This window comes from Otolemur garnettii, unplaced genomic scaffold, assembly GCF_000181295.1.
Source record: "Otolemur garnettii isolate 467f Iridium unplaced genomic scaffold, OtoGar3 scaffold00155, whole genome shotgun sequence".
NCBI classification, from domain to species: Eukaryota; Metazoa; Chordata; class Mammalia; order Primates; family Galagidae; genus Otolemur; species Otolemur garnettii.
This window is the reverse complement of record NW_003852550.1, coordinates 1,869,771-1,876,167: the sequence shown is the minus strand read 5'-3', so window position 1 is coordinate 1,876,167 and position 6,397 is coordinate 1,869,771. Positions and strand designations below refer to the sequence as shown.

Here is a 6,397-nt window from a genome sequence, read left to right as displayed (position 1 = left end):
TTCACATACAATAAATGTCAAATTTTATTTTTGAATTATTTACCATTTGCATTTTGTATCAAAAATGAGCATTTTAGCACCAGGCACGGTGGCTCACACCTGTAACCCTAGCACTCTGGGAGGCAGAGGCAGGTGGGTTGCCTGAGCTGAGGAGTTTGAGAGCAGCCTGAGAAAGAGTGGCACCCCGGGCTTCAGGGCCCTGAGCTGTGATGGTGCTTCCCACCCTCTAGTGGCTGGCTTCCACTTGCTGACTGTGTGTCTGACAGGAAAGGGAGAGTCTGGATCTTCTGCTTCCTTGGCAGCAGGATAGGGTTTGGGGCATGACCTTGACTCTTAAAAATAAAAACTAGTGGGGTATTGTGGCAGGCACCTATAACCCCAGCTACTTGGGAAGCTGAGGCAAGAGGATCACTTGTGCCCAAGAGTTTGAGGTTGCTGTGAGCTATGATATCACAACCCTCATCACAGTGACAAAGTGAGACTCTGTCTCTAAAAAGAGAGAGAGAGATCCACTGCCTATCCTGGGCTCGGCCCCGCCTCTGCACACGGTGCACACGGTCTGTGGCCAGGCATGGGAGGGAGCTCCAGGCAGGCAAGATGAGCACCTCGGGCAGCCTGGCGCAAGCCTACAACTTCCTGCTCAAGTTTCTGCTTGTGGGCGACGGCGACATGAGCAAGGGAGAGATCCTGGGGAGTCTGCAGGATGACACGGCTGAGTCCTTGTAAGGCCACCCAGCAGGGATTGACTACTAGACCACTACCATCCTGCTGGATGGCTGGCGGGTGAAGCTACAGCTCTGGGTGTGATACTTGTCTACGACATTGCAAACCGCTGGTCTTTTGATGGCATCAATCGATAGATTAAGGGGTCCCTAAGATCCTGGTGGGAAACCGATTCCATCTGGCTTCAAGAGACAGGTGCCCACGGAGCAGGCCCAGGCCTATGCACAGCACCTAGGCATGACCTTCTTTGAGGTCAGCCCCCTCTGCAACTTCAACGTCATGGAGTCCTTCACAGAGAGGACCAGAACCGTGCTGCTGCAGCACAGGATGGACCAGCTCTGCGGGCCAAGCAAAGTGCTGAGTCTGTAAGCCCTGTGCTGCCATGTGATAGTGACCTGCATGCCCGTGCACCTGGTGGACAAGATCCCACTGCCCATTGCCTTGCAAAGCCACTTCTAATCTTTTTCCATGGCCAGATACCTGAAGGACAGTTACACAGGACAGGTGGCTCTCCACCCAGCTCGGCTGAGCTGAGGGAAGGGCCGGCTGCCTCTGCCCTGGCAGTGTTGCTGCAGTGGCAGCTGGCAGAGGAACCAGCAGGCTGGAGGGTTGGGGTGGGCACAGGAGGCTCCTGTAGCCAGAGGGGCCTGACAACTGCTGGGGAGACACCAGCACCTTAGTGTCTCCCTCCCCCTTGCACTTGCAGCTGAAGAGGGAACCCCTATTTCCCAGTCCTGGTCAATTTCACAGAAGTTTCCTAGTCCTGGTCAATTTCATATACTGGTTCCTAGGCCTGGGAAAAAAAGGGACTGTATCATTCCTTAATGCACTCTTTCACCTTGCCCCAACAGAAGGGACTGTGTCCATCCATTAATGCACTCACTCATCCTGCCCCAGCAGAACTGTATCCATTTATTTGTTACCAAGTCCTGACCTAATGTAACTATGAAGGATCCAAGAGGCTATATATATCCCCTAGACAAAGAACCCAGAGAGCTTTCTCTGCCTCGACTTGGGTTATTTCTCTCTGCTAGGAGCTTTGGTGTTTTTGTACTCTTTTCTGTAAAATAAATCCTGTCTTACCACTAACCTGTGGTCTGTGGATTCATTCTTTGAATCCTCAAGACCAAGAACCTACTGAAAAGGAAATTCCGGTATCACATTTCCGGGCCCGTTCAGGATAGAAGATCTGTGGTAAGCAATGGGACCACTTACCTCTATCCTGCTTTTCTCTGTAGTTGTAATAATGGAGACTAATAATTTTTATGCCTGTCAGCTGGTAAAAGTGCATACTGGAACTGCTGACCTCAAGGTCATAGGCAAGAGGCTGCTGGGGAACGAACTTCCTAATTCCCCTCGGTTCCAGAAAGGAGCTGAAGGGACTGTGAGAAGGCTTTTGAAACTGTTCTGTATTCATGCCTTTTCTCTGGTTGAGAGCCAAGCAAAGAAGTAGCACCCAGAGGCCCTGGGGTCCCCAACCATGGTCCTGACCCCAGGACACAGAATGGCCTTCTGAAAAACGTGCTCCCCCAGCTCTTTTATTATCTGCTCTTCTCTTCCATGGTCCCCAACTTTTCCTATTAATCTCTATAGACCTCTTCTGCTATTCTCTCTCACCTTGTAGTTTACATGCTTTGTTTGAATGTTGGTAAAGGATTGCTTTATGTATTCAGTTTATTTTGTACCGGCTTATTCTAGTATTTTACAGATGTTTTAAGTGTGCTTCCATTGGAAGTGTGTTGCAAGGTCCTTTTTATTGCTTTTCATTGCAAAATTAAATTCAATTGGCATTTTTATGTGTCTGAGAAAGAAAGGCTGAACCATGTTATCTGGAAGTCAGCTCCAAACAAAGGGTAAAATGACTCCCCTATACAGCTTCTCTGGGCAACCAGAGGCCTGTGAAGGGAAACCCAGGGCAACAACCCAGGAAAGAATGGCCCTAAACCCTAGGCTATAGTTTAGTCTCTTAAAAATGAAGAAAGGCAACGAAAATGACCCTGGGTATTTGATTTCTTCTGGATTGTTGGTATAAATGGGAAAGTTTAAAATAATTCCAGCTTTCAGGGCGGTGCCTGTGGCTCAAAGGAGTCGAGTGCCGGCCCCATATGCCGGAGGTGGCGGGTTCAAACCCAGCCCCAGCCAAAAACTGCAATAATAATAATAATAATAATTCCAGGTTTCTCTAAGACTTGGGCTGACTGTACCTAATTGTGATACAAAAGTTTCAGAGTTCCTTCAACCCTGAGTTGTAACTGAGTTTAATCATTGTTGCCTTTCTATCTTATGGGAAAGAAAGGGAGGTTAGAAAGCATAGCATTGAAGACCTGCTTATGATAAGAAGCCTATTTTCCTTTGTTACTGGGAATTTAAAAAATGATGAAAGGTTACATGGGTTCAGCACCCATAGCACAGTGGTTACAGCACCAGCCACATACACCGAGGCTGGTGGATTCAAACCCGGCCTAGGCCAGCTAAACAATAATGACAACTGCAACAAAAAAGAATAGCTAGGCGTTGTGGCACTTGCCTGTAATCCCAGCTACTTGGGAGGCTGAGGCAGGAGATGCACTTAAGCCCAAGAGTTTGAGGTTTCTGTGAGCTGTGATGTTAGAGCACTCTACCAAGTTCGACATAGTGAAACTCTGTCTCAAAAAAAAAAAAAAAAGGTTAAATCTGCAAGCCCTGCACAGCTGTTTTCACCAGGGTTGGGCTCATCTCCACTTTGCTTGATACTCTGGGGAAGACGCAGAACGGGGCAGAACTTGCATCAGGTGGGACCAGGCTCCCACATACCTGGCTCCTCAAGCTGTGCTGTGAGCAAGTAATCAGCACAGGAGAGCCAGTAGGTACAAAGCTCTACACTGGTAAGAATGGCTCAGTTCAGAGCCATTCTTAGCACAGGGGCTGAGGAGGCCACTCTCCTCAGGCATTCTTCCCCAAACATTGGAAGGACACTCCTTTTGTTTGGCTGGAAGGCTTCTTGGGTTGGTCAGAGGACGCTTTGACAACCCAGGAATGAGGGGTGGGATTGATTAAGACGCTGGACGTTTCTTCTTCCCCCCAGATGGGTAACATATTCTCTTGCCAAGAGGACACCCTTGTGTCTGTATTCTGTATTCAGAATACGTCTGTGTTCTGAAGTACTGGGATGTGTTTGATCCCCAGACGCTGAAAAAAGAATTGTATGTTTTTTTTCTGCACGCAGGCCTGGCCTCAGTATCAACTCTCCATTGTTGAGCAATGGCCACCAGAGGGTGCTCTAAATTATGATACCATTTTTCAATGAGATACTTTTTGTTTTTTTTCTTCCCCTCTTAATTTTTTTACTAAATCCTAACTGTGTACATTAATGCATTTATGGGGTACAATGTGCTGATTTTATATATAATTTGGAATGCTTACATCAAACCAGTTAACATAGTCTTCACCTCACCTACTTAATTATTGTGTTAAGACATGTATACTCTACTCATAATAGATTTGACATGTACCCTTGCAATGTGCACCATAGGTGAGGTCCCACCAATTACCCTCCCTCCACCCAACAAAGATATTTGCACCAGAATGTTTATTGCAGCCCAATTCATAACTTCCAAGTCATGGAAGCACCCCAAGTGCCCATCAACCAATAAATGGATTAACAAATTATAGTATATGTATACTGTGAAATATTATGCAGCCTTTAAAAAAGATGGAGACTTTACCTCTTTTATGTTTACATGAATGGAGCTGGAACATATTCTTCTTAGTAAAGTATCTCAAGAATGGAAGGAAAAGTATCCAATGTACTCAGTACTATTATGAAACCAATATATAATCACCTACACTTTCATATGAAAGATAGATACTTTTGTAAACAAGAAGGAAAGTGGTCTGAAATGTCCTATGTGCAAGCTTTTTCCTCAGAGACAACCCCCAACTGTGTAAAATCTGTCAGATAGATTCAGCTTTCCTGGCTGCAGTAACTTCCCCAAATGATGAAGGATTCCAGACAGAAACACTGTCACCACCTAGTTCAAACCTGCCATCTACTTCTCCCACACCTTCCTCCATGTGTTTAGAAAACCCCAGAAGGGATACTGTTCCAAAAGTTTCTTCTGGTCTACTGGGACCCCCAGAAGGCAACCATATCCTTCTTTGTGTCCCTTGGTCGAGACTGCGGGTGGTGAGAGGGGAAGTGTGTGAGTGTTCACTCCATTTTCTCTGGCAGATTTAAAAAAAAATTAAGGTTGATTTAGGAAAATCTTCTTATGACCCCGATATGTTACACAGATGTTCTACAAAGGTTAGGACAAAGCTTTGACCTCTCTTGGAGAAATCAAACTTTAATTTTTAATAAGAAAAATGAAGTCTTAGATGAAGCTAGAAAGTGGGATGATTTGTGGTTCATGTCCCAATACTGATGGCAGCATGTCTCCTGGGGAAAGGGACAGATACCCCATGGGAAGACAGGAAGTTCCCTTTGAGGATCCCAAATAGGACCCTGAGAAACAAAGTGACTAGTAACATAAACATTTTCTAATATGTATCCTGGAAGGTTTACCTCAACCCAAGAAAAAGCCTATGAACTATTCTAAGTTGTCTACTATTTACCAGGGGCAAAATGAGAGTCCCTCAGCCTTTCTTGAGCAGCTTAAAGAGGCAATGAGAAAAAACACACTCAGTTTACACCTGACTCCTTAGAGGGCCAAATTATTTTAAAAGAGAAATTTATTACTCAGGCGGCCCCAGACATTCGAAGAAAACTCCAGAAATTGGCTCTAGGCCTAGATCATAACCTGCAGAATCTTCTTAAAATGGCCACTGTGGTCTTTTATAACCGAGATCAGGAGGAAGAGGAGAAAAAAGAGAGAAGGGAGAGTAAAAAAAATAACAGCTCTAGTAATGGCAGTCCGACTAAACGGGCACCATTCAGGGGCAGAGGGAAGCCAGAGGAGCTAAGAACAAGTGCTTCCAATGTGGTCAGACTGGCCACTTCAGGAAGGACTGCCCCCAACAGCACCACTGGCTGGGCAAGCCACCCGGCCCCTGTCCAGAATGCAAGGGTGACCACTGGAGGGTAGCCTGTCCTCAGAGGCAAAGGCCTCCTGGGACAGTGATCCCATCAGTGCCCAAACTGGACAGGGGGTGCCTGGGGCAGATTCTCATGGCTCAGCTTGTGTCATCACCCCTCAGGAGCCCCTGGGCTGCCTCATAGTGGAGGGACAGGAGACAATTTCTTCTGGACACTGGAGCAACTTTTTCTGTACTCCTCTCTAACTCTGGTCTTTTATCCCCCAAATCTGTAACTATCTGGTGTAAGGCTTGATGTAGTTGCCCACTTTATTCTGGATGTCCTTGTCTGGCAAATGATGTTCTCCAGCTTCAATATTCAGTAGATCATCCCAATTCAGAAGATCAGTAAACAAAGACTTTAATCCCCAAACAAAATCCTTTAGTGTTCCTGTTGGAGCCCAGCCAGTTCCATCAATTCAGTGTTCTGTCAGTAAACTTAGGCAAATTTCAGCTGTCTCTGTGATGTTGGGGTGCCAGATCCTGGCAGTTACACTGAACACACCATTAGCATCACTTGTGCAGGAAACCAATTTTGTTTGGGGGAAGGATAAGCAAGCTAAGCTCTAGCCTCAATTTTGAGTTCATTACAACTTCTCAAGAATTTCTCCAACAACCTATA

General features: G+C 46.1%; 1 pseudogene; it reads left to right on the top strand.

The window, feature by feature from the left end:
• Positions 1–597: 597 nt before the first annotated feature.
• On the top strand, positions 598–2,176 carry LOC111728403 (annotated as a pseudogene).
• Positions 2,177–6,397: the final 4,221 nt, after the last annotated feature.